Source organism: Lynx canadensis, chromosome A2 (assembly GCF_007474595.2).
Source record: "Lynx canadensis isolate LIC74 chromosome A2, mLynCan4.pri.v2, whole genome shotgun sequence".
Lineage (NCBI taxonomy): Eukaryota > Metazoa > Chordata > Mammalia > Carnivora > Felidae > Lynx > Lynx canadensis.
The window spans coordinates 142,958,494-142,981,761 of record NC_044304.2 but is presented as its reverse complement, the minus strand read 5'-3'; the positions used below and the strand labels follow the sequence as shown (position 1 = coordinate 142,981,761).

Sequence of the window (23,268 nt, the reverse complement as noted above, 5' to 3'; positions counted from 1 at the left end):
AATTTCCAAATGATTAGATGTCATCTTTTGTTGTCCTGGAACACTGTATCAGAGCTAGAAGGAAACTTGAACTCCTTCTCTGATATTAGAATAATGGTTTGGGATGGTAATCTGCTGTTTGGCTTTGGACTACTGTGTGGATTCTTTTTGTTTTGCTTTGTTTTTGTTTTTTTGTTGTTGTTGTTTTCTTTTCTTTCTTTTTTTTTTTTGACTCAGTATTAAGTAAATTCACTAAATTGAGACAGCATAAGAAGTTCCTTTAGGTAGTTTCAGATTGGAAATTAGCTCTTTAACCTCACCTCGTAAGATACCAAATACCTTAAGAAATGAGAGACCGTTTAGAATGGATGTAGGAGGTCTGGCAGCCAAGTGTGGATTGGCTTATGGCTGAAAGACCTGCACCACTGAGTCTGTACTCGGAGGAGTTAGACTTGGATACCAATAGAGATAGTAGGGATCCTTTCTGTCCTTGATGGCCAAGGGCAGAAAAATAGGCCTCTGAGTTATGGGGAGGTTTCCTACTGAAATAGTACAGTTATGGTAAGCCATGGATGCCATAGAGCCGGCAACTACAGGATTTGGCTCTAGGATATTTTCCTGGATTCAAAGACTGCACAACCTATGCTTCTGAAGAAGACTGTCCTACTGATCTAGAAAGGGAGCTGCAGAGTCAGTGGGGGCTGGGGGTGGGATTAACTTGTAATTAGGCTTTGATAATAAGTACTGATGTCTCTACCATCCATTCAGACTGGAGGGAATTTATACCCTGGGCCTGTACAGTCAGAATCTTCACTGAGTTTTTAAGGAATAAAAAAATGTTAAAAATATCAAAAAAAGGTGGGAGCAGAGAAATAGAGACAAGAAATAGTGTGGGCTGATGTTTGAGGAATTTCTAAAAAGTTTTTAAAAGAAGGAAGAGACTTAGAGATAGTTGCAAGCACGAGAGACATTAAAAACTGGGGAAAGATGACCTCATACGTTGTGCTCCATGTTATGAATTCAGCCCTCTTTTAGTACTTGTGAGTGACATCAATACATATCTCAATCACTTTTCATTATTTTGGTGGAAATTAGGTTTTAAAAATTGCATAATATTGGACCCAATTCACATGGTGCGTTGACTTTGCAACTGTTAAGGATATTTAGAGCAGAGGAAACTGAGGCTCAGGAAGTAAAAATGACTTACTCATGAGTCTTTAGCTATAGCCCTTGACCAAGATTCCAGCAGCTTATGTTGTACAGTGGCTACCCCCATTGGCCTCCGTCATGTGTCTTATTATTAACCACTCTAGGAGAAAAGTAGGTGGAGGCCTGGAGATGAAGGGCTAATGGTTGGGTGATGAGAGAAATATATTTGGTGCAAGACCTAAAATTCCACACGGCAATTAAGGTGCCAGAGTGAGAGAGACATAAATACAAGAAAAGAAAAGAAAACTTACCTTACTGCCTTGAGACATAGAATGATCTTTAAAGGGGTTGGTGCCTCATAAATGTAAGACTTTCATAGTCAGAAATGTAAGGGTATCATGGGGCCCCTGGATGGCTCAGTCAGGTGAGCGTCCAACTCTTGGTTTTGGCTCAGGTCATGATCTCATGACAGTGCAGAGCCTGCTTGGGATTCTCTCTCCCTCTCTCTCTGCCCCTCCCCTGCTCATTTTCTCTCTCTCTCAAATTAAAAAAATAAACTTTAAAAAAATGTAGAAGTATCATAATAAAAAATATAGTGTATGTATTTAAGCAAATATAATGTTCCTGAGTCTCACATTGATATTTGATTAGTCAGTCAGGGTGGTTTGGTTAATATTTTTTCTTTCTTTCCTCAGCTTTGAAAACAAGACTCATGGGTCAGGTAGCAGATTTTGTTTCAATCCCTAAAGTGTCTGCTTTCTCTCCTTACAGTGTGTGGTAGCTCACAAACAACTGGGGGGAAAAGAACCACCAGAGAATTTAAGAGGATAGCAAGTAAGCTGGTTCTGAGACAGCTTGGAATTCAATAGGGCTGACAGAAGACAGTGAGTCATGTTATGCTATCCTGGCCTAATCGAGTCAGTATTCATCAGGGAACCTCTGCACAGGAAGTGCCGATTCCACGCCTTAACAGCCAGGGCAATCGATAACATCAGACAATAGATGTAGTCTCTGGGCCAGCCAGCAGAACAGTTCAAAAAAAAGGAGGCTGCTTGAAACAAACAAACAAAAAAAAGTGCACTGCACTTTGTGAGTGTCTAATTAAAAAGAAAGAAAGAAGGAAGGAAAATGAAAATGAAAGAAATGGAGTTCTAGTTGTCCTGAGGAATTTCAGGTCACCGCACACTTAAAGACTTCACTGTGTAGAAAAAAAAAAAAGGCAAGGTTAAAAAAAAAAAAAAAAGCAAGGGGAGAAAACAGAGTTAGAAAACACATCTGAAGATTCAGGTAGTTGATTGCAAACAAAGGCCAGGCCTGAAGGAAGGTACAGCTTTATCACTGAACATGCGATAGGTGGGAAAATCCTAAGAAAGTGCCCCTAAGAAAAGGCACTTTTACATCCGGCATCAGAATGTATTCATGGTGAATACGTGGCTTTCCAAATTTATCACATCCTTTTCTTAAATCGCCTCGTTCTGTGCTCAGAGTTCCTTGACTTCCTGCCATGCCTTCACTTGATCATGATAAACTCTGTGGTTATCTGCTAAAGAGCTCTATACTCCATCTGAAATCCGTGAGTTTGCTTATGTCCGGCAATGATGAGATGTTTAATATTCTGCCAGTAACAATAGTCATATTTTTGGTGTAATGGTTTATTTATTAAACCAATAGTTACTATTTGGTGTTAGCGCACTGAACAGCATCATTGTCTGAACCCAGAATTATGAATTTAGTTTCCAGGTATTTGGTGATGATGGGGATGCCATTTGAAATGGTGTTTTAAGTTTGGCTTTTAAATTTATTTTGAAGTTTCTGTTTTAGAAAACTGCTTGAAGTGGGAAGTAAGAATACCTGATTGTACCTCTCAGGTACAGTGTAAAGAGACAATCTCTTCTAGGTGTTTACCAGTTCTTTGTGTTTGCTCTTGTTTTTTGTTTTTTGGGGTTTTTGTGTGTGTGTGTGTGACAACTCCAAATATTATTTTTATATCTTAAATCCTTCATTTATAAAGTTATCTATACATTATGATAAGAAAGGTAAGGACTCGGTTCACTTTTGCTACCCTTCACTCTCTCTCCCTCTCCCTGTGTTGTTATGGTATTCTGTTGAGATTCTGGTTTTTCTTCTGGTAAATTTTATAACCATGGAAAAATATACTTAAGCCTCTATTTCTGGCTCCAGTCTTTTGAGGTATATCTTATGACACAAATCTCAACTTTCTGCTTTATAAGAAAAATATATGAAAACGTGCACCCTTCGTTATGCTTTTTCTTCTCTTGTATACAACCCATTTTTTTTGGAGCCCCACCTTCACTTTCACATCATTAAGTTGTTAATATTGACATTCTGTTCTGTGAGGACAACCACTGCTCCTCTTTCTTTGTCCCTAGATTGACTCCAAAAGTAGAAAAGGAATAAACATTTGCATTATTATGACCCTGTACATATTAAGACTCCATTTCCTCCTCCAAAAGATCTGATGCCATAAAGCTGGGCCACCTGGAGCAGAATGTTCTGGCATCAAGGTCAGATGGGTCCTCTTTTCTTATGCTCAGTCTATTGCTTAACACTCAAATGTATTGTTATTTGCTTTATATTTAGACTTCAAAAAATAATTGTCCTGCTTTTCCAATCACCATTTTGCTTGTTTTCTCTTGCACATTGTTCTCTCTCTTCCCCTCTCTCTCCTTCTCTCTCTTTCCCACTTTCCCCCTTCCTCCCTCCCTTTCTCTACATTAAAATCATGAGTCTTTCTTCAACCACCTTAGAGATTTCCCTTATGGACTTCTCTGTCTCCCTGTTCCCAGCTTTACTGGTTACTTTCTAAGTTTGCTGTATAACTGCCCTGCCCTGAATTCCCTTCTTGGATAGAATATCATCTCATGAATTTCAAGTTTTCCTCTCACATAATTTACTTCCTACATTTTTAGGATATGTCTTCAAATAAATTCCCATGCTAGGGTCCAAGGGAAGAAAACTCTCAGTATGTCTAAAAAATAGTTTTATTCTGCCTTGTACTTAATTGATGGCTTGGTTAGATCTGGAAGCATTGATAAAAAATTATTTTCCATCAGAATTTTGAAGGAATTACTTGGTTGTTTCTAATATTCATTATTGCCAATAAGAAATACCTGGGGTGATTTGGTGTCATCTGTCATTCCTTGTGTAGGGACTCGGTGCACCCGTGCAGTATGAAGATTCATATCCTCAGCACCAGAACATTTCTTTGTATTACTTACTAGATATTATACCACCCCTCAATCTTCTCTGATTTTTCTTTTTGCAATTCTGTTAACCAAACATCATACCCAGTGGGATGACCCTTTATCGCTCTTACATTTTCTCTCATATTTATCTTTTTGCTTTATGCATTCTACATGTTCTCAATTTTATCTTCCAGTCTTTCCAACTTTTAATTTCAGCAGTGATACTATTATCTGTAATAAAAGCATTTTTGATCTCTGGTATTCTCTTTTAATAGCATCCTATTTTGTATTCATGGGTGAATTTTCCTCTTGAATCTCTATAAATACACTATTTACAGTTTTTTAAACTTCCTTTTCATTCTGTGGAATTCCTCCCTTTCCTCCAAGATCACACAGAGACTTTTCGGTTTGTTTATGTTCTGTTCTCTCTTTCCCTTTTCTGCTATTTGGTGATAGCTGGTTTAGGAAATTCCTTGATAATTGGAATGAGTTTCCTCTGCTGCTGTGAAAGAAGATTGACTTTCCTCCTCCTGAATCTCTGATCTGAAGAAGTCAGATCAGGAGTTCTGTGCAGGTGAGAAGGGCCGGGGGGTGGGGGGCAGCATATCTCTTGGTAGTTGAAGAGGGTTTTTTCTCCTGAGAAGGGCCAGCGCACACACTAGAAGTCTTAGTATTCCCGGATGTTTGTTTGGTTTCTTTAAGGAGAGCCCTCTGGTTTCTTGCCTATAAGTAGTTGCCAGTGGAATGGAATGGACATCTTATCCTGGTTCTGTAACATAGACCGTCAGTGATGCTGCACATCTACTATTTTCAGCACAGTGTTTTAATATCATTTAACTCTTACAAAATTCAAATGACTTGCTGTATCTGGGTGTGATATCTTCATGGAGTTTCCGTTGAGCAAGTTGGTTTTCTTCGAAGCACCCTAGCAGTATATCTTAGGTTGTGAATTCTCCGCTTATTTTTATCTATCAACCAATCAACTCCCATTTTCTATATTTCTGGTATTTATTTAAAATGTCCTCTGTTGGTGAAAACTCTCTTTACGTTTTGTGAGATTACATAGTCTCCAATGACTTTATTTTTTCTTGCATATCCAGAGGGATCCTGCAGAGGGCTCCTGGAGTGATGGATTGCAAATTCATGGCCCACTCCTTATCCTAGTCCAGCAGTATGAATGTGATTTGAAAGCAACCTCATGAAATGTTGTCTTAGTTGTGAAGAGATGGTTGTCTATTAGTTGTGTAGGTTATTAGATTTGGAAAAGAAATGACAGACATCACAGGAGTGATATTTAAATCTGGTCATAACTTAAGCGGCCAACAGTCTAAATATGTGTTGTTAAGACAAGATTTTGTTGGGATATTCATGAATGAATATATGAATTAACTGGACACCTGCTTTCCCAAAAGAGTTCTGGATTGTGTTTTTGCTCTTCCAAATGCCTGGTTTTCCTAAGATGAGGTAGCCAGAGGAAGTGGTAACTTATGGAAGGGGATATGTAGCTTTATAATTTAGCATCAGTGGCATTCGGGGAAAAGAAGATGTTTTTCAAGAGCTCTTTAACCTTCCAATACACGGATAATAGGAATAGTTCTAAATTAAATTATTCATTACCACTTATAAAACTTCTTTAGAGACTTCTAGTCTTTGACAGTGGGCAGATTGCTTCCTAGGAGTGTAGAAGATATTTTGAATTTCTAATTTTTAGTTTGTTTTATATTCATACAATGAAGTTGGCTATTGCAGCTGGAGTGGCTTAATGCTTTGAGCCCTAAAGTTATAATTCAAGAAATATCCTACCTGACAGATGTTTAGGACCCATATCTCACTCCATGCTCACTGATGCAAAGACTTTTCATCCAACATTATTCTATACTGTCTCCCAGAGGGGGAATGCAGGTGAACGCTAATCAAATATAAGATAACTAAAGGCCAGAAAATATAAATATGTGATGTAGAGAGTAAGCATGAGGCAAAGTGCTGATTGAAAAGAAATGAGATGGGGAAGAAGCTGTGGGTGGCAGGGTGGGGGGAGCAAATAGAAACCAAAAGAAATATCAAGTTAACTTTAGGAATCAAGGAGACTGGAAAAATGTGATGCAGTCTGGAGCCAGGAAAGGGTTAAGGGGAAAATCAGAATTTTCTGGTCTTGAAATCCAAGTAAATAAGCAATAAACTCACATTTCAGGTGACCAGAGAGAGAACATTTTATCATGTGTGTGTGGGGGTGGGAGTGGGGGTGTGGAGAGTTGTTCTTAGAGCCCTGATTGAAAACTGGAAGCATTTTTAAGGACTGGAATTTAAAAAAGGATAATTTCTAGGTTTGATGTTGTTTAGATCTGGAAACCTGGACAACCTGGGACTGACTTGGGTGCCTATAATTTCCCTTTCTGTATTCAGCTTGGAGTCCTAAAACTTTGCAGTCAATAATAGAGTAGATATTCCTTTCTAAATGGATAGGCTGTATTTTGGGATAACTTACATTGTCAGAGGACTATAGAAGACACACTTTACCAGGGATTAGCGGGAGAAAACACTTGGCCCGTGCCATCATCACGCAGCAAAACAGACTGTCACTAACTAAAGAAAGCTTCCTCCACCTGGTTTCGTTCAACTTGTGACAGCATGTTAACCCTACCTGAGAAGTAGTGGCCTTTCAGTATTTGACTGGCATCTCTGAGCTGACTGCAAAGTGCTCCTTTCTTCTTGCAGTACAATAAAATTAAAAATAAAATTCACTTTCAGCAGTTTTGTCTCTTTTTGAACCAATTCAGTATATCTTGGGAGAACAAAAGTTTCATTCCATGGAACCTGTCAGGAGTATTAAATACCTAAACTGGAAAGCACCCCGTTGCAAACAATAGTTACGTGGTACTTTTGCCTGCTTCATTGTGGGGAGCAAATTAGGGACAGGGTGGCTTGTGGCTACATTATGTAAAACAAAAAATAGAACTAGATTAAGAAACGACTCAATCTTTAGATGACCCACTGTTTTGAGAGAAGAAACAGCATTTTCCTTATTAGGTTCTTGTGACTCTTTTATGTGTTCATTTGGAGCAGCTAACATTTGAGGCATAAATGAAAAAAGAATAATTTTGAAAAGTATGATAGAGTGGCATTTTGAAGAATCATGAGTAAGGTGCTGAATCACGGCTGTTTCACAGCTAATTTGCAAAAGCATTGTTCTCTGGTTTATTTTCAGGGATTACACGTCTTGATTTGCTCTTCTCCCTGATTTCCCTTTCAATACTGTCAACCTTGACAGAGATTTTACATTTGCTTAGCACGTTTCATCGAGCCAGATCCAAACCCCTTTGTCATGATTTCCAACTGATTAAAGAGCTACAAACAATCGTCATAATACTGAAGCCACCAGATAGGCTCTAGTATTACCTTTTTAAGATTTCATTTTAATGTTATAAAAACCCTATGGAAGAATGGTTCCATTTACTTCTTAACCTGATCAACATTTTTAACTTCAGGGTAGACATTATTAACTGAAATGAGGGAAATTTTTATAATAGTTTTTTAGTAGGCAACAGATCCATGATCTTCATATGAATTTAGGGGAGTTATCATTTACCCCAAAGTCGACTTTTCATTTAAAAATCTTCAAAAATTTGTAAGTATATGAAGTTAAAATGATAGTCCACAGAGGGACAAGAGAGAGAGCCGTGCAGTTTTCATGGGGAAATGTAAACTAGAGAACTGTATGTTTTGTATGCTGATCAGATAACCCTAAACTGTTTTGTTTTTAAAATTGACATCAGCACTGAATCACCTAAATTAACAGAATTTTTTTCAATTAAAAAAATGAAATCATTTAGAAACATTTTATTTATTGGAATGTATCTTTTTTTTATCAGTGTAAGTATGAATAATATATTGATGTTATGACAATTCACAAAATCTTAAACAGAGTCATGAACTCATGTTGGAAAGATCTGAGTCAGGAGAAGATAATACTGTTTTGAAGCTTCATTCTTTTTTTGCCTTTTAGGTCATCTCTGTTCTGTTTCCTTGTTCTAATTTTGAGACCCTCAAACTGATATACAACAGCAGCCAAATTTCTTCCTTTCTTGTTATTATAAATGGTTTACTAAATAATTTTGATTTATGGTGTTATAAATAAAACATTGTTTACTTCTTTTTTTGTCCTTTAGAAAAGTTGAGTACCAATTCATAGCTTTCTGATCATTTTTGTCTACCAAAATGAACTCAGCATCATTTGGAATGCAGTTCACATCCTATTCAAATCTCTACCCCTCACATTTCCAGTGTAGGCTAGAGCTGTTATTTTGGTCAATTTAAGTGTGAGTGAGGGCTTGTGGGCAGGGATTGGAGCAGGTTTGTGTGTACAGGTTGCTGTTCTCCTTTTGGACATCTTATTTCCCTCTCTCTACAGCTGATTGGGGGCAGGAAGGAGCAATAGGTGAGACTGAGTTCATCTTATCTAACTGGAGGTCCATCAGTAGTGGGGAAATACCCTTGTTCTCACTCTGGTTCAGTTTGGTTCCATTCGCTAGTGATGTTGGCTGACAGTTTCCAAATCAGTGGTATGTATGATTTCCTTGAGTTGAGTTCAGCCTTGACCTCACACATCTTCTTTGATGAGGAGCCTTTTAGAAAACAGCAGCCATAATATCCCTTTCTCCTTGTTATTGATCAAAATCTCCAATCAAAACTCTTTGACCAGGAAAGATGCGACTTGGACTCATTGTGTGACTCAGAGGCTGCTGGAAAAGCCTATGGTTCCTGCCTATTATCTAACGTCTGTATATATTTTTTTTCACATAAAAGTGAAGCCATTTGAACTAGTAAGTCCTTTTCTCCATCTCCAAGGTCTTGGAAGCCACCCACTATCTCTAAATATAACCATAATCATCGCCCTAACTTTTTACTCTGAACTGGATGAGATACTCTGTTACTATAATTTTTTATCCCATTTGTTCAGGCTCCTCCAGCAAGCCTCCAGCCTTAGAAATTTCTAGCAGTAAGCATTCTCTCTGTTGACATACGCCTCACATTTGTTGAGACATACATCAAAAGATTCCAAAAACCTACCACACCATCCTTCTTTCTAGTGGTAAACCCAGGTGTACCTGTCAGATCTGTTGCTCAGTGAACATCCACTCAGAACATATATTCATGGAGATACCAGTAGTCTCTACAAGTGGTTTGGTTGGCAAACCCTCATTCTGAGGAGGGGAGCCAGTAGCCTCTACTGTGCATATTGCCTTTCTCTCGAAGCTGGTGAGTCTCAGATGGATGCCCTCCCCACCAATTTTTTTCCCCTTATGAGGATAAAAGGTTTATGATTAGGGATGAAGTAGGGGCATTCTTCCTTAAAGTGGGGTGCTTCTGGAGCATCTTGGTTGATCTTCAAGATAGCTCACTGACTCTTTTGAATGTAAATCAAAGGCAATTTGGGGGCAACTCTTCTTGGACCTTTCAGCTTCGGGTCTTGGATTTCTGGGGTAAAGAAAAAGTTGCATCCAACATTCTGTTACAATATGATTTCTTAGTCTTTTCACTGGTGGCATGAGAGGCAATGAATGTTGCTGGCTAAATATGCTCCTTTTAACTTCATAGGGAAAGCAGAAATTCTGATATTATAAAAAAATTTTAATGTTTATTTTTGAGAGACAGGGAGAGACATAGCATGAGTTGGGAGGCACAGAATCCAAAGCAGGCTTCAGGCTCTGAGCTGTCAGCACGAACTCACAGGGGCTCGAACTCACAGACCACAAGATCATGACCTGAGCCTAAGTTGGATGCTCAACTGACTGAGCCATCCAGGTGCCCCTGAAATTCTGCTATTATAAATAAGAGACTTAAGAGAATGGCTCAAAATATCAAGAATTTTAAAATACCACTCATTGGTGTCATAATTAACTGAGGGTGGAGTGCAATGCCTGTGTACTCTACAGGGCCAGATGCCTTATTAACTGCATTATAACAAAAGGAAGTACACATAAGTGACCAGAGGGCTATAGGACTGCCACATTAATTATAAAGGGCTTTTAAGCCTAAAAGCAACATGTCCATGCATTGCACCCTGGGAAGTGCTGTAACATTTTGAATATTTGTTAGCCACTTACTTAACCATACATTTCTTTAGTAATTCTTTGTTTTGATCATCTTTTTGAGATTTAGAGCTCATTCATTTTAAGATTTTGCTTATTTTTTTTTTAATTTTTTTAACATTTATTTATTTTTGAGACAGAGAGACACAGAGCATGAGCAGGGGAGGGTCAGAGAGAGAGGGAGACACAGAATCCGAAACAGGCTCCAGGCTCTGAGCTGTCAGCCCAGAGCCCGATGCGGGGCTTGAACTCATGGACCACGAGATCATGACCTGAGCCAAAGTCGGATGCCCAACCGACTGAGCCACCCAGGCGCCCCAGATTTTGCTTATTTTTAAGATAAGTTATACCTAAATTTTATTTCCTAATTTAGATTCTTAAGTTTTGTGCCATGTGGAAACTTTAGTTTACTTTTACTGAGCATTTCTTCAGCAATAAACACTTAGTATTGCATTTCTTTGAATGAAACTCAATGCAGTAAATGTTCCAAATGCCAGGACTCTCTGGCCAATCAAGACTTAAACAATTGATTAGAAAGCTAACCAGCCATAACCAGTCACCCAAAGTAGTTTGAGATAAACCGGAAGTGAGCACGTTCCTTTTATCACAAGAAAATGACAAAGTCATAGTGATGCCTTTGACACAAATAGAATCTTTTCTCATTTTTAATTATCAAGAATTATAAATACTTCTGTATCTTTGGACAGCAAGACACTTTACCTCTCAACTTTAGTTTAGTTTTTTTTTTTTTTTTTTTTCAGGACCCATCCAGTTTGACAGTTTATGGCTTTATTATTAACTTTTTTATATGCACTTTGTGGATCATATTGCCCAGTTTCAGGGCTTTGAGAAATATTTTTTGTAACGCTAAGTCAATTGGCTATATTATTTAAAAGTGTAAAAGAAAATGCCTTATACATTATATACCCATTTTAAAGAAGAATGAAAGAAAATCCACGGATAGGAGAATTTATCAACCATTGCTCTTGACCAGAATATTTATATTATCATTTTGCTAGTGATATGGTAGAACATCCTGATTTGGGTTTTGTTTTACTACTTTTGTAGTTTTTTTTTCCCCTAAGGAGGTACAAGATGGAAGATGCCAATAATAGAAATTATGGTGGACCAGGTGAAATCATGGAATATATACTCCAATGTGTGGACAAATGGTGGGATCAGTAGATCATGCAATGAGTCTGTCAAGAGGAGGAAAGTTGACTAATAAAGTTTTAGATGGGGCTGAATTCTAGTATTGAAACTCACATTAAGGAGAGGAGCTGGGGAAGCTCTCATAACTTCATTGACCACTATAATAATTAAGTTAAACACAAGATTACCATTTGTTGATGTATTTTGTTAATATGTTTATTTAACAAACTTGGCAAATACGCAGTTTATCCATCCTCATTGAGTATCACACTGTCTTCATCCTGTTCCTAAATACTATCAACCTCAACATAGTTTAATACTGTTTTCGAAACTGGAATGTTGACACTTCAAAATGGTACCTATAGAATTATTGCAGTGCTTATTTGTGGTTTCCTTGAAGAAACCTGCAAGAAAGAAATCTATTCACTATATAAGACCTAACTACGCATCATGTTGTTTTTATCCAACGAGGACATATTTTGACCAATAAATCCACCCCGTGCTATTTGTTTTTTGACACTGTACTCTTTGATATTTTGCTGGTTCATTTCATCTCTATGCAAAGAATTATTTCCATTTATTTATTGACTCATTTATAAGTAACAACAGAAGCTGGCTGAAAGTACTTCTGCCGTTTGAGATCTTGAGATGTAAACAAACATCTTTCTAAAATGTGTGAATCAAGAATGCGATAGTTTTATATAATTTTTTCTCTATTACTTTCTACCTTTCCATTAAATAGATCAATATTATTTGGGGACTTTTTAAACAAGATGGAATCCTAGCAACTCATTATAATTAGAAGCTTTGCTACTAACTTGACGTCTAGTTACAAATCAATGACTTGCATAATCACTAATATAGGCTAAAAATTATTATTAATAGCCAAATTATGGAAAGAGCCTAAATGTCCATCAACTGATGAATGGATAAAGAAATTGTGGTATATATACACAATGGAATACTACGTGGCAATGAGAAAAAATGAAATATGGCCTTTTGTAGCAACGTGGATGGAACTGGAGAGTGTAATGCTAAGTGAAATAAGCCATACAGAGAAAGACAGATACCATATGGTTTCACTCTTATGTGGATCCTGAGAAACTTAACAGGAACCCATGGGGGAGGGGAAGGAAAAAAAAAAAAAGAGGTTAGAGTGGGAGAGAGCCAAAGCATAAGAGACTGTAAAAAACTGAGAACAAACTGAGGGTTGATGGGGGGTGGGAGGGAAGGGAGGGTGGGTGATGGGTATTGAGGAGGGCACCTTTTGGGATGAGCACTGGGTGTTGTATGGAAACCAATTTGTCAATAAATTTCATATATATATAAAAAAATAAAAATAAAAAAAAAATAAAAATTATATGGGTTTGAAAACTTCACTGCCCAACATTTTTATGTTCTTTCATCTGAAATAGAAGTTCAGTCATGCCTTTAAAAAGGAAACAAAGGCAGAGCAGGATGTAAGTTGCTGCTGATAATGTAAGTGCAGATTAGCTTTAACCTCTGACAATGCAACTTTCTATCTTTGGGTTAGATTCCAAGTGGCAATACATTTGTTGCTTTAGCTCTCTCAGATCATAAAATGATCATGTCTGTTGACATGATTACAGATGATGCTATTCACGACTATCCAGAATTTCAAAGAAAAGCATAATATATCCAATTGCAAGTGGAGGCACATGTCAGTTTCAGAGGCATTAAACTCACTACTCCTACATGGAGGCTATGCAACAGAAAAAGTAAGACCAAAATTTTCAGTTCCACTTTAAAATAATGGTTTACACTCCTACCATGTGGAACCCTGATGTGTATCCTCAAACATTCCTGTACAGTTGGGAGAATCACCAAATCATTTGAGCATTTTTTAGTTCTGATGCTAACCGCATTCCCTCGCCCCACTCTTGTCTCATTATAAGTTTTTAAGCCACTGAAATGGCATTTTAGAAGGAACTGAGGCACAACCAGATAATTTGATGCATTCAAGAATTATCCAGCGTGACAGTAATTGAGATGGGGGTTGAATCTTCAACTGGTGTTGAAATTACTAGTAACTGACACTTGCTTCAAGATCAGTATGGGACTGACTTTGCCTTTCCAGCTATCTGCAGCCCGTTCCTTTGTGAGCACTACTCATACCACTTACCCGCCATGATTTGCTCTGGCAAAATGCCTGTAAGGAGGCCTTGCATCAGTACCATTCCCTCTTTACAAAGGTGGCAACAGGGCATCTGAGCCTGGCTTTGTCACACATGTTAGATTTTTTTTTTTTTTTACATATTTGCTGTCCTTGTGACACTGTACTCTGGGCATTACCTAGTCTCCCCCAAATACAGCTGTTGTGGCTGTCTTCAGATTTCAAACTTTTCTTCTTCAAAACATCCTAACACGGAGGAGATCACCAGTGAGGCATTGCCGTAGTCTACTGTGCTTGCCACTCTGTCTAGAGATAGCGAATGTCACAGGAAGAGATCTGTGATCCCTTCTCTAGGACGCAGCCTCCCTGCAGGCAGCTCATTTATCAGGACAAGCACAGGGCTCTGTTTTGTCTTTCTCTTTGTACTTCTTCTTTATGCTGTCCTCTAACCCGGTCTCTTCAAAACAATACCTATTTTTGTATCCTTTTTTTTTTCCAGATATATATATCTGGATTCTAAATAAAGCTAAAGACCCCAATGAAGCAGCCTTGGCATTTATACCTGATTAGAGAAAGAAACTAAGGGGAATGCAATGGAACTGACACTCTCTTTAGAGACAAATGCTTTTTTGGAACAACAACAGCAACAAAACACATTACATTAGAGTCTTTCTTTCTTTCTTTCTTCCTTCCTTCCTTCCTTCCTTCCTTCCTTCCTTCCTTCCTTCCTTCCTTTCTTTCTTTCTTTCTTTCTTTCTTTCTTTCTTTCTTTCTTTCCTCTCAAGCATGAGTGATGTTTGCAAGACTGGAAGTTCCCTCCGAAATTGCGGAAAAGTTTTTCACTAAAACATAAAAAGCATGTACACTTTTTTTCTTTTTGAGAGAATTGCTTCTCCCCTGTAACTCCAGCTGCATTGTCCTCCCTGAGACCTGTTTTGAAGCTTTACAATCCAGGTGCCAATCTGAAAACCACAAAACAGTAACTTTGTTTTTAACTGCTTGCCTCACTTTGAGAACTGAAATTATTCAAACATGCATCTGCTCTCATGAATAATTTTGTTTCATGGATACAAAGTGTTTTGTTTCTCATTCAAGTGACTTTAGACAAAGGGTGTTATTTCTCCAGCTGTATGTATCTAACGCAAAAATAATTTATTACTTGGAGAAGAAAGGGTAAGAAAGCACTCAAGCTGGGTTTTGTGTGTGTGTGTGTGTGTGTGTGTGTGTGTGTGTGTGTGTGGCATTTCCAAGATGAGAGTTATGCTCACTTTTCAAATGGATGTGTTTGGTTCCTTATAGACAGAGCCATTGTATTTTATTTTCATATTCTGAGATATGACTTTTCCTTGGCATGTCCTTTTACAGCAAATCAAATTGCTTTTCATGGGCATTACCAAATTTTAAGCAGAGAGGATTCAAATGTAGTGTTCCAAGTGGAATGCATTTCTTGAGAACATTTGTATTCCACCCTTATTTTACTCTAAGAGGAAGAAAGTATCTGGGCATTTACAGCTGTGCAAATAAACAAACATCAAACATAAAAACAAAGCAAAACTACAAAAGCTGAACAATCGTTAACAAACTGCTAGTAGGGACTCATTTAATGACCCAAAGTGCCGAATATTAAAACCCTCAGAATAAATTATTTGCCTTCAAATTATTGTAATAATTATAATAATTAGAAAAATTATAAACAATAAACTGATCATTTGAAGCATTGACAAGATATGGAACATAGCAAGTGTGGTAAATGCTGGTGTTGTGATCATTATTCATTTCTTTTTAAAAATTTTTTGAATATTTTATTATTTATTTTTGAGAGTGAGAGAGACAGAGCAGCAGTGGGGAAGGGGCAGAGAGAGAGAGGGAGACACAGAATCTGAGGCAGGCTCCAGGCTCCAAGCCATCAGCACAGAGCCTGACTCGGAGCTTGAACTCACGAACTGGGAGATCATGACCTGAGATGAAGTCGGACGCTCAACCGACTGAGCCACCCAGGCGCCCCAATCATTATTCATTTCTAGTAATTAATGGTCATAGTCCTTTAGAGTGGTTTATGTGTGACAAGGCAGGGATTCTGGTCTTTTGATGTTCCCAGCATTGTATAAGCTGATAGTAATGAAGTAGGGTAAATCTAGCCAGATCCTGTGGGATTCTGCCTAGCTCTTAACCCAGGCTATGAAGATCATCTCTTGGCCTGAAGTTTCTTTCGTCATTTACATACTTGGCTCCTTAGCAGCTAGCTATGAATACCCTGTTTGCAACTTGGCACAGCGTTGGGGGATGAGGCTGTAAATTGTTCCTCACTCTGTTTTATTCACATGGACCAGATTAAGCTTCCTTTAAATCTACCAAGAAGATAAATTGCATCTGTTTTATTCTATTGGTGTTTCTGTTCTAAATAATTTTATTTATATTCATTGTATTTGTTTGGATTTTGGGTGTTTCCTTGAGCTTTGAGATCATAATTTATTCTAACTGCTCCTACCCCTTCATTTTGAGTTATAGATAATGCATTCTTCATTTCCATGATGCTCTTCTAAGAATAAGAGTGATCTATGTCCACAAATTGGAATCTCAAATTCCAATTTAATCTTTTCTTCTTGCATCTATTTTATTATTCTTGAAACAGGAAATAGAGAATTGTTTAAGAAAGTCAGATATTAAGCATGGAATGTTCTTCTAGTATTCTAAACAAAATTATATAATTCAGTGCCTTGGAAAATAATCCATATGACAGTAAAGAGGAAGACTGAAAAAAAGTCAGAAAAGAGACAAATGAAAAACTACTTCTGAAGACTCATAAAAATAATTTTAATTAACTCTATTTTCTATTCTGATTTCCTCTTTAAAGTAGAGACCTATTTCCAAGTTGTTTTATATAACTTGTGCTTTGTCTTTTTGTTGTTACTGTTGTTCTTTTCTCCTATGTCACTCCTTCGATTTATTCTTTAGTGGTTTCCCCAAAACTTAACTTTACATGTTTTTATTTTTATCTACAAAATTTTTTATATCCTTATGCCTGTACTCATACATTACTGATTACAGGGACGCAACTCTATTCCTTCAAACTGAAACCAAAAAGCTAGGCATTTTTAAATGCAATTCATTTTAAATCTTATTTGAGAGAAGATATATGTATGCTTATGTAAATATAAAACATTGCCAAATTATTGTATATGGGCATGCCCAAGATAAGCTTTGAAATTGAAAAAAAAAATCAACAACCAAGATGTACCATGAGATCTGGGAGCAGGAAAGGAACGCCTTTTTCACATCATCTGTGGTTCAGTGAGTAATGGAGCTAACTGCCCTGCCATTGGCAATCCAGGATGCATTCAGCTTCTATCTTGAGTTTATGTGTATTCTTATATTTTTATTGATAAGCTGTCATTGATTTGCTTTCCAGCCATAGCCATAGTTACATGTGTGCAATTTTCAGGAACATTATCACCTAGCAAACCTCTGGAGATAGTAAAACAAGCTTGTATGTTGGAATGTGATGGAGTCATATTTATATTGTAATCAATACAGTTGGGTTAACCTCTAAGAGCTTAATATTTGAGTCTGGGTTCAGATTGCTAGGCTGGGCTGATGTATGAGAGAGTCCGTGTCAGGCTTTGGGAGATAGACACACATTGTAATCCACGGAAAGCAAAGTACCACAGTGAGATTCATTCATTTATATGGGAAATTCACCTTTCAGAATTACTTTTGATCAAACAAAATATTGTTTCAGGGAACACAGGGTAACAAAGCTGACATTTTAATATTCTATATCCACTTTTGAAATGACAAAAAGGATATATTTGTAGAAATGCATCGCCGGTTTAACAAGTGTACAGAGATCTCTGAATCACTGAAGCTGTTTGACATCAAGTACCAGTATCATTGTGCTTATTTAATTAATATCACCAAAAAGAAAACAGCCATTGGATTTGTCAGTCACACAGTAGTGAGTCTAGAGCAGTGATATGCCAGAGCTATACATATTCTGGAAGAGAAAATTTATGCAGAGGATGGAACATTTGAGTTTTTTCCCAATAATTTGTCTGTTGTTTTTATAGTTATTTTAGAGTAGGACATATAAAATAGAACATCTCATTCAAGCGGGAAGTAGGGGAGATGTGAAATAGATTCGAGAAAGAGGAGTGGCAGCAGCCACAGTGACGGGCGGAACAAATAGATACTTGAAGAGGGTGACTGATGACGGTAGTTGGTGATGGTGCTCACCGTGCCCATGAGACTTACCCTATTTTAGGACTTCTGTGGGTATTCATAGTCCTCACAACATCACTTCAAGTAAGGTTATTTTTTTCCGATGGAAAATCATTTTTATTGACATCCCACCAGCTGCACAATCCGCTCCTGACATTAAGCTTCTTCTTCCTTTGCAATTTGGTCCATGAATGCTTTCTTCTCCACAGTCCGGAATCAGCCATGGCCAAACTTGGAGGTGGTGTCGATGAACTTAAGGTCAATTGAAGTAAGGTATTATTGACCTGTTTTCACAAATGGGGAAACTGAGGCTCAGAGAACTATGTTTAGTAAGTTATAACACAGAGGTTTTAATCCTGATCTGATTCCAAATCCTGGTGTGGGATCTGATAATTTCAACATCTCTGCCGTGTCTGGTTTTTGTACTTGTTCTGTCTCTTCAAGTTGTGTTGACTTTTGGTTTGCCTGGTAATATTTTCTCGATAGCTGGACAAGATGTTCTGGGTCAAAGTTGCTGCTATAAATAGGCTTTTAGTAATGTGGTAGTAGGATGTGGGGAGGGGAAGCGTTGTATGGTTTCAGGATTAGGGCCCAGTCTTTTAAAGAGCCTGTGCCTCTGGATTGTGAATTTTACAAATGTTTCTCAGTGCCCCCAAGAGCCTTTTAGTGTGACAAAATGGCTAGAGTGGGCTGCAGGTGGGTACTCCCCTTCCTCCAGGCCAGTTAGGCTCTGATAATACCCCAGCAGGTTAGGCTTTGGTTAGCTAACCTGGTTGACAGTTTCTGTCAGGGCAAGCCTTGTTAAAACAAAAGCAAAAACAAAAAAACAGTATTCTGGCATATTTCAAAATGGTTCCTTTTCCCCTTCTCCCTTCAGAGAGGATTTTTTCTCTGCTATTTACTGTGAGAACCTCGTTGAGATCTTGGAAATAAATCTCACAAAATTCCCCCTAAGACTGGGTGCTGCTGAGTTTTAACTCTTAGAGTTGTCCGCCCTCAATCTGTAGCAATTATAGTTCAGGTTTCTCTACTTCAGTACTAGTCCCCAGTGTGGTTTCTGTGAGGGTGTGTCTGGTACCATAAGCTGTGAATTTTCTCTGTTTGCCTTTTTGTCACTCCAGTCTCGAGGACAGTAATGTGCCCTGTGTCCTCACCCTTCTTAGAAGCATTGTTGATTGCTCAGTCTGTTAAGCTTTTTATTTATTGTTAGGATGGAGTGGTAACTTCCAAGCTCCTTACATGTAGAACTGAATAGTAGTGTTTTGATAGCCCGAAATGGAAAGATAGTATTCTAGGCAGAGACAAAACAGGATTAAATAGAGAAAGAAAGCCAAAATATATTTTCAAGAAAAATGAATACAAAAATTGAGTGAGGCATCCAATTCCTGAATGGGCCTTTTATGTAACACTCAAAAGGTAGATTGGGACAGACGGTTTGGGGGCTTAAAGTTGGGTTACCAATTTTTATTTTTGCTTTGTGTCAGTAAACAGTCATTGTAGTTTTCTATCAAGGAAGGAAAAAAGTAAAAAAGGATGTTTAGGGTATTATTACTTGGCCCTGATTCATATGTGGAAGATGGATCACGAGACAAAGGATGGCTAGTTGCAAGCCTATTATGGTGGTCAGGAAATGACATTATGATAAATGACTGTGTAGGGCTGGACAAAACAATGGGTGCGTAAAAGAAAAAAAAATACATAGTGACTGATGCTGGAGATGAAACTCAACTGAGCAAATTTAAAGAAATCAAGAAGGAAATTCCTTAGGCCAGCTGAAGATTACAGTTTCAGACATGATAAGCTTTATGTCCCATGCTTCTATTCTCTCACAGCGATTGGTCAGCAGGCTATTGGAAATGCAGTAGCTGGCAAGGAACAAGCTCAGGATTGAAGTAGAACAATAAGATATTTGAAGCCAGGGGAAGAATGGGGTTGGGGGGGGAGGGCATCTGATAGAGAAAGATAAATTGGAAAACTTTAAGGATAGAACTTTGGACAGGGTTAAGGGAAGCAACAAAGACAGAGAACCAACATTTATGACAATGAGAGAAACAATAGAAATAGTGTTCAAGATGTCAAGAAAGGAGGGTTTCCAAAAAGAGATGGGTTGAGGAGAGGTCAGTGGACTTGAATGCTGATGTTTTCTCATGTAGTGTTTAAGGTGAGTACATCGTGAAGGCTGGTTTGCCTGGGGATGATGGTGCACAGGGCATAAAACTGTACAAGATTAATCAAGAGAGAAAGGAGAGAAAGAACACAGCAGCTGGAGAATACAACTATGTCACAGACTATTTTCAAGGTCTGGGAGATCAGAGTATGTTTATAAAGCAGTATAGTGTTATATTATGTTATATTATACTATATGTTACTATATTATATATTAACTATAGTATTTTCTTATCACCCCCCCCTTTGGTTTCTTTGATTACATCTGTAATCTCAGAATTAAGACTGTGTATTTAAGATTTTTCCTTTTGTTTTTCCCCAAAATTTAGGCTTGCCAGCTATCTGTAAATTTTATTGGCTATCCCATAAAAAATCTGTTCTTAGATGTTGGTTTTAATTAATTCACCATTATTCTGTCTTCTAAGTCTTTAATGTGTGCTTTTATTGTTATTAATTCTCCACTCTACTTTTCTTAGTTTTATGTTGCTATTTTTGCTTAGCTTTTAGAGTTGAATACTAAGTTCATTTATTTTTATTATTTCTTATTTTATAATAAAAACATTGAAGAATACAAATTTTTGTTTTAAGTACAAAACACTGTATGCAGCATTCTCACTCTCTTTTATTTCTAAATGGCCCTAATTGTAGTTTTGACTTGACTTTTTGAAGAGAGTTATTGTTTCATTTCTAAGTGGTTGCATTTATGTTTATGACTTTATCTCTAATTTTGCTAGAAACTGTCATCAGAAAATGTGATCTAAACAAGGTCTTTTCTCTTAACCTATTAAGACTTTATTTATGACTAATTTTTTAAAGTTTTTATTTAAATTCCAGTTAGTTTACATACAGTGTAATATTAGTTTCAAGTGTATAATATAGTGATTCACACTTCACTGCAGCACCCAGTGCTCATCACAAGTGCTCTCCTTAATCCCCATCACCTAACCCATCCCCCCACCCTTCTTCCCTCTGGTAACCATCAGTTTGTATGGAAGCAGCCCAAATGTCCATTGACTGGTGACATGAGTGGATAAAGAAGAATGGTATATATACATACAATGGAATATTATTCAGCCATAAAAAAGAATGAAATTTTGCCATTTTCAATGACACAGATGGAGCTACAGGGTACAATGCTACCTGAAATATGTCAGAGAAAGACAAATACCATATCATTTCACTCATATGTAGAAAGCAAACCACATATTTTTTTAAGAAACAAAACAGACGAGAGGCACCTGGGTGGCTCAGTTGGTTCAGCGTCTAACTCTTGATCTTGGCTCAGGTCATGATCTCATTGTTCATGAGTTTAAGCCCCGCGCTGGGCTCTGCTCTAACAGAGAGGAGCCTGCCTGGAATTGTGTCTCCCCCTTTCTCTGCCCCCCTGGCCCCCTCCCAGTCACACACATTCTCCCTTTCTATCAAAATAAATAAATAGGGGTGCCTGGGTGGCTCAGTTAGTTGAGCATCCAAGTTCGGCTCAGGTTATGATCTCACTATTTGTGAGTTTGAGCCCCACCTCAGGCTCTGTGCTGACAGCTCGCAGCCTGGAGCCTGCTTTGGATTCTGTGTCTCCCTCTCTCTCTCTGTTCCTCCCCCACTCACACTTTGTCTCTCTTTCTCTCTCTCAAAAATAAAGATTTAAAAAATAACAATAATAAATTAATTAATTAATTAACAATAAATAAATACTTTTTAAAAATTAAAAAAAAAGAAAATAAATAAACCAAGGGAGGGAAAAAGAGAGGCAAACTAAGAAACAGACTATTAACTGTGGAGAACAAACTGATAAGTCATTTTTAAATACATGTCTTCTGAGCTCTAGAATTTATCAATCTGCCATTTTCCTAACATTTCTTTTTCTTGTCGTTGTTTGCTTTGTTGCCCATAAAAGTATGTCTGTGTTATATTTTCATTGAAATATGGGGGTTTGGGGTCCATATTATTGTAATTGTATTTTTTGGTTTACACTCTTATGTTTTTTAAAGCTGAACAGTTGTATCCAGTTTTATAACTAGATTTACTCACATTTTTGTAGATTTCTCAAATGCTTCAATAGTCAGGGCAACGTCTTTTATATTATGATTCCCTTTCTGAACTTATCAAGTTTGTTCTAATTTTCCGCAGACTGGATTACATATCAAGCATAAGTTTTCCAATGAAGTATTTATTAAAATGCCATGCTTTCTCAGTGATAATATATCTAACAAAATTTTCCTCTAGTTCTAAAATGTGGAAGAAAACTTTGCAGGTTATTAATTATATGATCATAAGTTTCTCCTAAAAATATTATGCTTTTTTTATTCTGCATTTGTGTTGTGGTGGAAATGTTTGAGACCATTCTCATTTTTATTTTTTACTAGATACGCTTTTTTAGTCTTGTTTGATTTGTTTTGGGCTTTTCTTTAATCTTGTACCTCCTTCCAAAATGGCTTATGTTTAATCAGTGTCCTTTGCATTAATTTTCCTTTCAATTTATTCACATAGAGGTCTCTTGAGCAGAGAAATCTTTTCCTTCCTCATACCTTTGATTATATTTTAGCATAACAGTTGTTTTGGTTTCTCCAGTAGATATGTTAGTTACCTATAATTTTCTCATACATTCTGTCTTCTCTTTTCTTCCATATTTTCTAGCATTGTTTCTATCTCTCTATTTTTTTTTTTCTTCAGTGGTTTCAGGAGTTTTACAAGTTGTTCTCTATGTCATAATTTGATTTTGTGCAAATTATACCCTTTACGTCAGTGTTTCCTATTCTGTTGGCATTTCATTGTTTGTTTGTTTGTTTTTGAGAGAGAAGAGAGAAAGAGAGAGAGAGAGCGTGTGTGCACATGTGAGCAGAGAGAAGGAGAGAGAGAATCCCAAGCAGGCCACACACTGTCAGCCAAAGACTGACACAGGGCTCGATCTCACAAATTGTGAGATTGTGACCTGAAGTTGGCATTTCATCTTTAGCTCTCCTCTGCTTCTCTTTTTCTCATCCACTTTTTTTTTTACAGTTAGGTTTGTTAACTTTTCATTCAACTTGTTCTTAGTTAAAATGTTTATTAAACTTTTCTTGTACACAGGATTTTTTTTAAAGTCCATTGGTCTTACAAGGCTTATTTGTATTACAGCATCCCCCCAATATACTGCTCCTATGTTTAGATGACCAAAGGAGCTACATTCAACACTTTC

General features: G+C 37.3%; 1 protein-coding gene across 1 annotated transcript in view; it reads left to right on the top strand.

Moving 5' to 3' along the window:
* The window catches only part of GRM8 (glutamate metabotropic receptor 8), a 136,816-nt gene that overhangs the window by 16,261 nt on the left and 97,287 nt on the right, over positions 1 to 23,268 (top strand). The window lies entirely within an intron of this gene.